The following is a 14,208-nucleotide window of genomic DNA, read 5'->3' as shown; positions in this document are numbered from 1 at the left end:
AGAAATCCAGAGGCAGAACCAAAACAATTAGCACCTAAACATCCAGCTCTTCATACACTCCATCCTGCTGTCTTTCCTCTTCTTTAAGTTTAATTGGCTGTGTCTGATACACTCTGCTAATATATGTTCATATCTAATTGTGTTCAATGTAGTAAAATCCAGGCCTGTTGTAATAAAGAGGAAATTAAATTGACCCCTATTTGTTATCGTTATTACAGGTTTCAGGGTTGAGGGTGAGAGTGTGATGGAACTCCAGTGTAACACGTTTTACCACCTTTTTATTTAGTGTTATCATGATTGACACATTTGAGGTAACTATTGCAGATGGATTGAGAGCTAAACACTTTCCAAAATAGCAACCAAGACCTACACCTTAGGCCAGAACTGAGAAGTGTCAGTGAGGGAAAGTTTTTCCTCTTTTTGTGAAAAGGCTGTTGTCAGTGCAAAAAAACCCAAAAACCCGACTCCATTAAGTGATTCTATAGATGATGGCCAAACACTCAGAGGCAACAACTGGGGAGACTGAAGGCCCTGGTCAAGACATGTTTTCCAGAGCAGGTTAAGCTGAACAAATATAATGTGTTTTGCTGTAGTTTAATGAAGTCCCACAAGCGATAGAGGCTCGAGCATTGACCTGGACTAAAGGCAGAGTCAGAGCTCTTTATTTAGAGTACTCCAGTGAAGAGCCTCAAGAAACTGTCCCCTGTCCATCATCTGGTTGTGGTGATCCTGTTTTCTGCTCCATAAAGGTTCTGCTGCTCAAGTTTCTCTGGAGCTGTTTCAGAGAGACGCTGATTCAGCTGTACAATCATTTTGTCTTGTTTTTTGCTGTTTTAGGGGAAAAAATGGTACAAAAAAAGTACACAGTTGTGAAAGTTTCAAACCTTTGGTGAAATAATCAAGGACAGACAAGTTTTGCACATATTTCAACAAACATGGATGATGTTGTAGTTATGATATACAGGGAGTGAGCAGCAAAGTTATTTTTTTCTTTCTTTCCTTTTCTATCCTGGTACCAGCTCAGTGTTCATCGTTTCATGCTGCTAAATGCCTTTTCCTATTGTTGTTATTACAGCTATCCCTATTATGAAGTATTTTTTATTATTAATGTCACTTTAACAACCAGTTTGACAGACTTCTTATAATATAATAATATACATGGATGTTACTGGAGGTTTTGCCTACCCATTGTTGCCAAGTGCTTACTTGAGGGGGGTTGAGGGGGGTAGTTGGGTGTTATTCTATAATACTCTTAACATCTTGATCTTAGTAAGTAAGATGTCCTCAAATGTCATATGTTGTGACTTGGTGCTAAATAAATAGAATTAATCTTAATTTGTATATTTCAGACTATAAAAGGTCTAAAAGGTGTAAACTGAGGGTTTTATTAACAGTTAATCTTGTGAAGCAGTGATGCTGATATTGTAGATCTGTTACATATTATAAGTTGGTTAAGGTTGCCAGCTTGTGAAAAATCTCTTTGGCTGGTCTCCCTGTTTGGTAATACTGTAGTTAAATGTTGGCAGTCCATTACTAAATAACTTGTGTCACACCTGCTGACAAGCCATCCTGTCTCAGTTCTTTACTTTGTTATGAATGGATTTGGTCCTAAATCTGTGCTGGTTTTCCAAAAAAATGTAATGATTCATTAGAGGGTCTCCCTGAGAAATTAAAGAGCAAAAAGGCAACGGTGCTGATGGAAGATGATGACCTGCTACGGATGTTTTTGAACAATATAACAACTCTAAACTCTATCTGATCTCTATCTCTATCTAATCAGTTAAATAACCAATAATTGATTGCATTTGAGGATTTTATCCTGAGTGTCTGAGAATAGCTGCTTCTTTAGAGAGGGGAAAAAAAAAAAAAGATTTTAGTGATTTTTGTGAGTGTAGATTGGCAGCCATTGATAAGCCCAGTGACATTTATTTCGGTTTAAAGTAAGTGCAGAAAAAAGCATTTTTGGTGATACAACTGCTGCCGTTTATGCAGCAGAAATGTGAACCTGACCTCCTGAAACCTTTGTTTGGAAAAGTGCTCCACTGCTGAGATCCATTTGCCAATGTACATGTTTCAGAGGAGGCTGGATGACAATCACATTTTCTGAATAGAAACTGGTCAAGTCTGAATCGGTGGCCTGCATTTGCACAGAACTGCAGCCCTTAGTCTTCCCGTCCATCTCTGTCCTGCTGCTGAAATGTTACACTTTTGACAGATATTTTTCAAATGGCTGAGAAACTCGTGTCAAATCATCAGTTACATTTCCATCACAGTGACTGTGCAGGAGAACATTTCACACTTGAGAAGTTACTGAGAAGCTGTCCATTTTCCCTACATTCATCCCTGTCCTCAAGCTTATGGACCATCCCTGATGGGACCCCCCACCACCCTCATTAACTCCCAACAGGTCCCTCCTTCCTCCTCTCCTTTCCCTCCCCATGGAGGAAGACATCTCCGCTAATGTTAGTGTTGTGAGGGCCTTCGGGGGCCCCTGTGGTGGCTGGTTGCTTGCCATTGATTGTTAAAGCCACTTCAGGAGTAAAGAGGCCCCCTGCCCAGCTTTCCTCTCCTCATCCTCCCCCCACCCACCACCACACCCCCACCCTTGCCAGACATTGACCTTGGGGGCGCCACAGCCGTGGGCCCACAGTAGGGGGCAGTAGTACATAATGATAGCAAATGGATGTAGGTGGGTGGGGGGCAGGGTTGTACAGATAGAGGGGACAGCACTTAAACACAAGGACCCCATCTTCTCTGCTTGCAGAGACGTGCACAATTTCAGCGCAGCCATCCTTGTTCCTTTAGCATGGCTGTGTTATCCCGGTGGCCGGCCTGGCAGGCAGTTGTCGCCCGTGTGTTTGCTGTGGTCGGTCTCAGATTGGCGAGCCGGCAGAGTCTGAAAGCCTCACAGCAGTAGCCTAACCACTGCTCTCGTGATATGGATGCCACCCTCCCCGGGCCCATGTGCCAATAACTCGATAACAGTTTCCCTGGCCGGTGGGTTTCCTGTGTTTGTGACAATTGTCAGTGTTTTGACGGGGTGGGGCAGGAAGGGATCCACAGTGTTCAATGTGAAGGGTAACGTACCGCAATGGCGCATGTCAAACACGGTCCAAAAGTTCAGACTTCAGCAATTGTTTAAAGATGCATGTGAGCAACAAGTCAATAAGCAAACGAGCATGCTGCCACCATAGTGACTTTTAAACTGTAACTGCGTTTTCTCTTTGATGGGTGTTGCATACGTAACATGACAACTGAAAACACAGCTTCCTCTGTTGTGCAGATCCCCCTCCTGCTGCCAAAACAAGTACGACCCGTCAGCCCCACAACACCTCTGACGATTCTTTAAGGCCTGGAAGTTGTGAAGTTGTGCCATCGCACATCGGACTTGTTTTTCCAGCACATCTCACGTACAGTATGATGATCAGATTGAGATCTGGGGAATCAACTCCTTGAACTCTTTGCCATGGTTCTCAAACTATTTCTGAACAATGTTTGCAGTGTTGCATGAAGCAAAATCCTTCTGAAAGGGGCCACTGCCATCAGGGAATACTCATTCTATGAAAGTGTGTATGTGGTCTGTAACAGTGTTTTGGTAGGTGCTATTAAAATCCACATAAACGCAGGACCCAAGGTTTCCCAGCACATTACCCCAAGCATTACACTGCCTCTGAAGGCTTGCTTTTTTTCCCATGGTGTACCTTGAAGTTCTCTCTTTTCCACATAAACAATGCACATGTACCCAACCATCCACATCATGTGAAACAAAATGTAGCTCGGATCAGGGCACCGTCTTCCATTGATTCATGGACCAGTTGTGACACTAGAGGTTTTTGACATTGGACACTTTGGTGGTCTGCAGCTACATACACAGCAAGCTGTGTGTGCTGCCACCTTTCAATTATGGCAACATTAAGGTTATCAGTCATTTCTGCTGCACCTTTTCTGAGGGTTGTTGTAATTTCAAGTTTTCTTATTTCAGCGAGAGCTCAGATTTGACATTGTTTCCAAAAGTACAACTGCCTGTTGGGATTTGAGGACAAAATTGAATGAATATCACAAAAAAAGTTAAAATTGCTAAAGCTGGAAGTTCTGGTAACAATCTGGGACTTTGGGTTTTAAACTGCTAAGGAACCGTGTCCATTAAAAAAAGTGGAGGCGTTTGAAGGGGTGTGGATCTGTGAAAAGTCTCACAGTGCTGCTAGAATTTTGCCTGTCGTCACAAAAGCATTGATGTAGCCTGAACATCTGCTGGGGTGTGTTCTGCCTCGCAGCTCTGCAGCCGTCGAACTGGTTTTCCCTTTTGCTTTTGTCTTTCCTTTGGTTGTTTGTATGAGTGTGTGGAAGAGATATGTGGGCGTACAGAGTCATGAGTGTGTCCACAACTTTTCCATAATGTCATTTCTGTACCTGCTGTAGCTTCTGTCAAAGATTTAGGCCACAATACTTCAAATACATGACAAGCATCTAAACTGAAATATGTGCAGCGTTCTAATGGTGCCTCACCTGCAGAACTCAACTCAGAATGTTCAGGAGGTCCAGAAGGCTTTGGTGTTTGTACTTTGGGTATCTCAACAACAGAAAAACTAGATGTTCACCACTGTTTCGTACGTCCACTCCTACTTTTTAACAATAACACAAATAACTGTGACGATTTCGTTAACAGTGACTAACCCACAGAGAATTATCACCCTTCCTGTCAGCTCTACACAGCGTACAAGTCTCTCTGGCTCATTGGAATCATTTTGGATTGTCAGGCATTAAATACTGCTCTCACTTACTTTTCATTCATTCTCTGTCCAAAAACACAACTTCAAATAAAAGTCAGTGTTACTCCATGTGCAAATAAGCAACCATATGCCAACAAATTTGTCACAGCGAGAGATGAACAGTCCTGAAAAATTGTGTTAAAAATGTACTACGTTAAAAGTAAAATGTCAGTTAAAATGTACCGTCTATATGTGTTGAAGCATTAAGTGTTTAAATGTAAAGGGAGGAAAGAAGTTACACTGCAGGATGAAGTCTTGAAGCTGAATTGGTGTAAATGTGACCAACAATTTAAAAATCCTACATGTTCCAGTTCAGCCTCACCTGAATGTGTGTGATTGGAATTCAGATACATTCAGTTCAATTCAAATAACTTTATTTATCCCCTAGGGGCAATTCAAAAAATCTAAATCCTCTGTCTTTAGTTTGTACCCTTGGGCAGAAAAGTATGTTGGCATCAAAATCTGACTGGATGTGTATTTTTGGCATATTACATTTAACATACTGAGCATTAGGGCATACTAAGTCCTTTCCTGGCATACTATATAGTGTGGTAGTATGGGTTATGGACTGCATCCTCTTGGTAGACTCCATTTTCTTTCTTCTTTTTCTTCTTCCTTTCTCCATGAGATTTGGCCAATTTAACCAGTGTTTTAAAGAAAACTGTCCTTCTTTGTTTTCTGGGCCCCCTTTCATACCATGTGGCCACGTTTACTGTGGCTCGTCCCTTTCTGAAATTACTCTAATTTCATGTTTCAGGTGGAGCAGTAGTACCTATGAGTATGTGACTGTTGGACATCAGATGATCAGGCTTGAGTGTTATGTCATATGTGAGGGCGTTTAACCCGGGCATCATGACCACGTCATATGGTGGCAGACTTCATTGAAATCAACCCAGAAAAATGGAAAAACGCCAGCTTGGGCAAGATCATCTCCAAGAAGGCAGTGAGTCATTCAGAGGAAGTCGGTCAGTCAGTCCCCATGGCTCCACTTTTACTGTGCAATTACACATACATGGCAAACAACGGTAGCTGTGCTGAGGTGATGTGCCCGAGTAGAGAGCGCTCATTGACCTGTTTTACCTTAAATTATCTATGTGTGATCATATTCTTGTTCTCCTGTCCACTAAAAATGCTATTAAAAATATTTCTGTAAACTAGACAGGAACCTGTTGCTCTGTAGGATATGATCAGCTGTTGAGTCAGAATTTGTACAGAATATTTCCCTCTTGTAGAAGTGTTTATTGGTTACTGCATACATTTACTTGATGTATTGTATGCCACTTAGTTTCCAGATACTTTGAAAATGCAAAGTGCTTCCCATCCGGCCCTCACACAGATTAACCTTGATTATACTCCCTTGTAGATGCACAGACAGACAGCTGCAGATGCCACATATATCTATGTATAGTTTTTAGGGTGTTACTTTAATTTTAAAATTACTCAGGTGATTTGTTAGAGTGTATTATATAATATTTTATATATTATTTTACATCTATATTTATCTGTGCATTTTTCATCTGTACACTCACAGACTAGTGTAAACTCATAGTACAATTATAGCGATATATTCAACATTTTAAGGATTTTTTGTGTGAAAACCCTTTGTTGCACAATTTGCACACAACCATGCTCTTGTCCAAGCTGCCTCATGTTACGTGTCCACAGGATTTGTCAGTTTCATTGTGTTGTGAAACGCCCCGCGTCATGTTCTGGACCATCGCAGGGAGTTTCGAGCGACGAGGCCCAGTGTCACCCACAAGGTTATTTGCATAAAGTAGACTTGACTTCAAATTTATGCTAATTTTGGCAGAATTGCCCGTGTGGACAGGTAGCATTAGGCCTTCATAAGAAAGAAAAACTTTCCATCCAACAAGCCATAAAAAAAAAAAAAAAAAGAGACTTTTTCGCCCAACAAGCCAAGCAACACAGTCTCGTCTTCCATCGCTGTTCACCAAACTTTCTTGTGCGCTGATGTCACTTGCGGCTAGCAAACAAACTTTAGGTGCGTTAGCGCCACCTACTGGCTGGAGTGTGTGCATCAGTGTTACCAGTGTGCTAGAAATTAGGGAACTGAGAAAGGTGCGATTAAATGCGTTTTTTTTGTTTTGTTTGTTTTTAACGCATTCTTTTTTCTATACTGAATTGATTGTAATTAAAGCATTAAAGTCACAGTTTTAACACTATTTAATTAAATTACTTGGTTAAAATCTCAAAATATATAATACTGTCAGGTTTTGACGTTAACATTTTAAACAGAAGACTCTCATGGATGATGCAAACCCTCATCTACTCTTGAATGCAGAAAGGGACATTTAAAAAAATTGTGAGTGTTTGAGGAGATGATGTATTTTGTCAATGTGTTGTAAAAATTAATCACATTATAGCAAATTGTCTGATGAAGGCACTCTACAAGGTGACAGGTGGGCAAGATGGCGCCGGGTGTTGTGGCAAGCCGTCTCCCTGTCCTGTATTCTCTGTTTGTTTTATTGATTGTGTTTGATTTATTGCCTGTACAGCACTTTGACCAAAAGTGCTTTATAAATACAATTATTATGATTATGATTATTATTATTACTACAAGTGTGACTGGCTGAATTTTCCACAATTCTTATTGAAAAAGAAAAGAAAACAACAACACAAATCCACTGCATCCCCCCCCCCCATGTTCTTTCAGTTTGTGTGTGGGATTGTAATTTTATTACAGAGTAATTGCATCGTGAAAATTAAACTGAATCTTCAATGTTTTTTTTTTTTTTTTTACTACTGATCAGTGCCAGTGAAAAACATTTTGTGTTTTGTAGTTAAACTGCAGTAATACTCACATTGGTAAGATGTCCCAAAAAGTTATACAAAAATTGATCAGTGTTACGACATTTGTAAATTGTAAAATTAACAGTCAAACCTCTGACAACCCTGTTGCTCGTATTTTACTGTTGATCTGCGTGACGGTCTTTTACAGTGGACCTCTGGACTAATTCAAGTGTTTCTGTGCTCAGTACGGTGGACTGGTTGTTGAGTCTAATGGTGTATTTAGTAATTAAAGAAACAGTGTTCTTCAAAGTTGCTGGAGACCAAAACAGAGTTAGGACCAGAGTGAATTTTGAACTACACAAACATGAACACGATTTCAAATAGATAATAATGTTCCACATTATAAAACTGAATGCAGATGGAAAGTTTCTGATTTGGGTTGAAGGCAGGAAAAAAAGTGACTGTTGAAAAACAGAACTGTGAACTATTCACTAAATCGTGCCATTTTCTAAGGTATTAAACATTTTGAAGAACGAATATATTTTATTTCTATTTTTAGTATTCTATTGTCTGTTATGACACAGAATTAGATATAAAAAATGTTAAAAATAAGTCATTTTTCTTTTCATTGTGTTTTAATGTAAATCATATGGACTCCTTTGTCTTGCGGTTGTGAATAATCTGCTGTGTCAGTGGCCTCCTGTGTCTTCTGTCTACATTCCCCGGCTCTTCAATTGTCACAGTTTCAACAGTAAATCTGCATTTCACCCTCCACCCTCACCTGAGAAAAGTAACACACAAATTCTATTTCACCCACCTTCCACCCCAAAAAGTATAATAAAAAGTTTTCAGCAGTTGCAATCATCCACACCTACCTCCCACTTAAACTCCTGGATGAAAAGATACAATGAAATTTCACTCTGTTTGTGCTGTAATTTGGCCCTCCCTCTCCCCTTTTCCTCAAAACAACAGACCCCCCACCCCCCCTCCAAAAGACAAAAACACACAAAAATATGCACACAGGTTCCAGGTGTGGGGGGGAGTGTGTGGGTGAAGTTACGGTACATTTGCCATTCTAGTTGTGTGTAAATATTAGAAAGCAGCGGGTTCCTGGCGTGAGGAGAAGCCAGCCAAAGCGGCGGTACTAAGACAGGCGTCCTTATCGGTATTGTGTTCAGACTCCAGCGTGCTCCTGCTGTTTGTAATCTGCAGCCGCCGCTGTGAGCAAAACTGGACAGGCATTTATTGTCCCAGCAGGAGGACGCTTGACAAGAGAATGTTAAACACTCCGCTACCTGCAATTTTCAAAAGGCGATAGCAGACATGATAAAATGTACACACACATTTAATTTCATTCTTCTTTTTTTTTCAGGGAAGGAGACGCAGCAGTGAAATGAGAACTCAGGGAACAGTTTCTTTTAGGTCTCACTATTCACTGTTCGTTCTCCTTGTTGTGAACGCCTGTGTCTGTGTGTGTTTATTGATGTCACGATGGAGGAAGAACATCTTTCTTCAGATCCTCGGGGTGACTGACTCTTCCAAGAGAAGAAGAGTGCCAGAGCAGGCTGACCGCAGGCATAATGGGAGCTTTAATTTGATTTCTTGCTGTCGGGGGTGTTCACTTATAGCTCAGCAGTCATTAAGAAGACGTGTTCATCAGCAGCGCTCAGTCCTAACCACACACACACACACACACAGACCACACTCATATTTATACTACTGTCGTCCATGAAGCTAGATGCCACATAGAACTCGTTTCCCAGTGGAGTTATGGAGCTGTAATGTTTGCCCTGCGCGAACAGCCTAAACGTTTGTGTGTTCCGACCTGTAGCACCTGTTTCAGGGCTGTTCCCAGGGGAGAAAGTAGTACCTGAAAAGCTGCTGTGCTGGTCTAGATGTTGATAAAGTGAGAGAAGACAAATGCTGATTGGTGAATCTCAGACAGGACAACAAGGGCCATGTGTCTGCCTTCTCAGTGTCCTCATCAAGTAGCAGCGTTCTCTCTCAAGAATCCATTTTAATCATCAAATTATCCATGTTGCTGTCTCTTTTCAAATGAGTGTACATAAAAAATAAAGAAAAGAAAGAGAACAACATTTAACAAACTCTACCTGAGGTATTCAAATCCATTTACAACCATTGCTTTGAACAGGCCCTATACTTAAAACAGTACCAACACTTCTCCATGTTACTCTTGTATGAGGTTTTCATGTGCACGGCTCTTCTCACAAGCCCCTGGTACTCCCTCTGGCCTCTGCATATCAGCTTCTCTGGGCTATTCATAATGGCTTTGTGTATAATAAATGTATAGTTGTCTCACTAACCTGGTTGAGCAGTACATCACTTGGTTTGTGTTTGACTTCCTGGCTTGCAGCACTTCAAGGGCTGTCCTGAGTGTGGCTAAGGTAAGGGTGAAATGCAATTATTTTTTTAATCTGCTAAAAATCTGCAATGTTTTTAAATGTGTCACCTGTGAACATGTACTCATTTGTCCTTGCACAAAACTAAATACTTGGATTTTCAAGTCCAGTCCAGACAATCCATGGCTGTGACGGCACTCGTCATTAATGCACATAATTTAAATATTTATTTATTTTATTTATTTATTTTTTCATTTATCTGCAATTTCTTATTTTTGTTAATGTTTATGTTCACCTCAGATGCCATAAAAATATTCTATTCAATATTTTTTTCCCCTTTAGATGTCATTCAGTTGTGTACAGGTCTGCTTATTCAGAGACCAACAGATGGAGCAAAGTGTTGTAAAGGAGGGAGGCTGTAGTGGGAGCTCTGGGTGACAGGTGTGACTGTGTGACAAATGGTTCACATGGCTCCTGTGTCTGGTAGGAGGGCCCCTCGGCAGAACTTTGCTTAGAACTCTTGGGAGGTCAGAGCTGGGAATACAAAGAACTGAAGTCCTCTCAATCTGACAACTTCATCGCACCACACACACCAAGCCAACATGTGATTAAGGGGAGTACTGGTGCCTTTCTTCCACTTTAAACGTTATTTAAAACCTGAACCCCTTCCTCAGAATGAAAGCTTGGTTGGGCTTTAATATTACCCAGCACAGAGGTCTGCAGCTAATGCAAATAATTAAAGGACAATCCTAAACTCTGGCTATGATGGCTTTATGTTGTCTGTCTCTGTGTAGCCCTGTGATAGACTGGTGACCTGTCCAGAGTGTCTCCTGCCTTCGCCCTGAGTCGCGTCCCGAGTGAGGATTAAGCGGTGTACAGATAATGGATGGATGGATGGATCAGAACAAGGCTTCACTGCATCCAAAATAACAGCCTATTAGATACCATAAAACACATTGAGATAATTTCCCTTTTTTAAAACCCTATAAACATTTGTGGTGTTACGGGTCAAATTTGACATAGTAATTATGGGTTCACTAATTCAGAGAAATTAAAAATTCTACAATTATTATACAGTAGTAGATACATAAATAACATTTATAGCACATCTACCTCACAGTAACATCACAATATTATTGTGTAATGATAATAAAATAATGTAATAATGTAATAGTAGAGTGGCACCCCGCAATAGAAAACATTGCTTTTCAAAAACAGACATTTATCATTTTTTCACAGGAAAGTAGATGCAGTCAGTTTTGACCCATAACACAACAAATGTAACACAACAGATTCCATCTAGACCTGGTTCTTTTCTGTTCCTTTGTCTTCTGAACAGCTGCCTCACATCCTCTTCACAGATCCTAAAGGTCAGAGGTTGGTGGGGAGGGCTGAGGACATGGTAAGGCAAGAAGGATTATTTTCAGAAAAAAAAAACCCCAGCTAATTTTGTATCTGAAAGGGACGTTAATAAGTAGTGTGAGATTGTAGGAAGAAAAGACTCCTCCTGGTAAAAGGTGTGCATGATTTACTTATTTACTTACTTATGTTGATATTGTTCGGGATGAGCCAAAACTCTAAATCTCAACTTTAGTGAGAGTAAGGTGAAGCTTTCATTTTATTTTATCACTCCACCAGATAAACTAAGCATGCATGCCAGGTCTCTGCACATCATTAGTCATGATGAATTAAAGTGATATGAGTCCAGAAATAGTTACTGAACACACGATGATGATGCTGACATCCATGTGCAGCAGTTCTGGTTCTGATGTTGTTTCCAGACATTACAAAAACAACGAGAGGAGCTAATGCATAAAATACACTTTAAATTTCCTCTGTGGTTGACTCAGGCCAAGAGTTTAGGTTCAGGGTGAAGGTTGAAGCAGGCTTGATTAAACCTGCACAAGTCAAGTATTAAATAAATGTATGTTATGTGGAAGGCTGCAGAAACGAATCCACGGAGAATTATCATCAACTCTGCAGGACTCCTCAGCTCCATAGAACCAATTAACTTCCAGCTAATTGTTTTGGTTCTACTACCCACAACTTTGCTGATTTGGTTCATCTGAACTGCTCTCATCAGCCTGGCTTCCAGTCGCTGCAGGCAGCTATTTTCAACCCACCGTACACTAGCTGCACAGCAGCCGCAAACAGCGGACAGACACAGTTAGAGACAAGCTGGTGAACACAGTGGAGCATTTAGCAGCTTCAGAGCCACGCAGTTTTCTCAGGAGTTGGTAAAAATTAAAGGGAGAGATTTGACTATAACACACATATAAAACATATATAAATTCTAATGAGATGTTGGCCTCAGCCACGTTTCACTGTCAACAGTCTTCACATGGCTGCAATAAGATCACCCATAGAGGTGGCGCCTGATTCGGACATCATCAGCCCATTAGATGGCCCATTATCAGTGCATATCATTCACATGCATGCGGGCCACCAGGGGCCTCCTTCACCTTCGAGTGGGCTCTATAGGTGCACGATTATCCATTCTGGTCATTGATAAACAGAAAGCATCCCTGATAACATCTGCAACTCAGTATTTTGCATTCACAGAACAAAATGGAACTTTGTAACATGTAGTAAACATAGTAAGAGTGTATTTTAACCAAACCCAAGATCCTTTACTAAACCTAGCCATGTAGTTATGGTGCCTAATCTTCACCAAACACAAATGTCAAAGGTTGACTGTGAACCAAATGTCATGCTGTGACATCACAAAATACCACTATAGTTATGTTCTAAGAGAGTACTCAGACTTTAGTCTCATCCTGCATCAGTCTCTCCGGCCTCAGTGTGTGGGTCTCTGCTGTCTTTGTAAGTGCTAAATCGTGGCTTCACCTCCATTATGTGAGGTGATCAGGGACCAACGTTAAATTGGGTGATAACAGCCTGCTGAGCCTATGGGAAGGTGGAGGAGGTCTCTACTGGTCTGTATATATGGCAATGATGCACACTGATAATGCCTATTGATTAGTATGATAACACTCAAACAAGGTGAATATGGTCATGCTCCTTCAGTCTACAGAGTCTGGGAAAATCTTACCACCCTAAAGTTGGACCAGTGGGGGGTGGGGGGCTGTCCAATAACACCACTCAAACTTTAGTCTACGAAATATCTTCTAATATCTACCTCACAGCTCAACAAACTGTGTAACACCCAGACCCCAGCCCTGAGTCACTGTCGTGGATCGTTTTATGACGAGTGGTAAACTCATACAGGCGGCAGCTCATTCTTCTGCTTTGATTTGGCGATGTGAGCAATAGCTCTGAAATTGGGTCGCAGCAACTAATGGATGCCATGCTGTGACTGCCATTAAGAGGAAATAAACCTATGTGGACATATTTATTAAGCAATTTGCACCTCGGGCCGTGGGACATCTATTACAGACTAATCAGGGGAGCTGTCTGACTGTCCAGCTTCAGGTTTAAGATCCTATCTTAGTGTGTGATTACAGGGCAATCAAATCTAAGATATAATTATGCTGTTTTTACAAAAATTAGCAAGTGAGCACATGCAAACAAGGCATCTTAAAGGTTATTCTTTATAACTGTAGCCACCCTGACTCCCTCAGAACATTTCATGTCTGGACAGGCGGCATACACATACAAAATACGCTTCAGTTTTATATAAATCATTACATACACTTATTAACTCTATAATCTAACTAATTGTCTGAATTGCCACAATTATAAGAGAAAACCAATGAACCTACCTAAGGGTTAATATTTCCCTTTAATCTCTCCTCATGTTCTTTGCATGTGTCACTTCACAAACCCTTCATATAGCTGCTTTCTGAAACAACATCAATTTCCTCTTGCACTATAGACTTACAGACGCTATGTGTGTTGGGGGGTGCGGTCAGTCCTGGGGGAGCATGTTTCATTCCCTTGAATGTCTGGAAGTGGTGACAGGGTCCGGCTGGTAGACTGGCCCCAGGCAGTGCTCTCTCTGACCAGAGCCCGGCTGTGCTAGCTGGAGGAGGATTGCTTCAGATGGGGTGAAGGAGCTTGTAGTGGTCCGTGGGGAAGTTGTGCTCATTCAATGAACACTGAGGGCCAGTAGGGAGCCCCAGGCAATGTCCCACACTGGGGCCACAGAACAATGTTGTGGTGTAGCTCTCTGGGTTCAGGAACATCTTAGTTGCGGTCAACTGGAGAACAGATCCTGACTTTCCATTTGTCCTAAAATTGAGCCTGTCATGTGTTTAATATGATTTTAAATAGCACTAATCAGTCCAGCAGAGAGAATTCATTGCTTTCTGAATAAAGGCTGAAGTGTTTACAATACTGAACTCCATGAATGAACATGAATAACAACC

Source organism: Stegastes partitus, unplaced genomic scaffold (genome assembly GCF_000690725.1).
Source record: "Stegastes partitus isolate 25-593 unplaced genomic scaffold, Stegastes_partitus-1.0.2 Scaffold483, whole genome shotgun sequence".
Taxonomy (NCBI): domain Eukaryota; kingdom Metazoa; phylum Chordata; class Actinopteri; family Pomacentridae; genus Stegastes; species Stegastes partitus.
The sequence above is the reverse complement of the archived record's forward strand: the minus strand, read 5'-3'. Positions refer to the sequence as shown.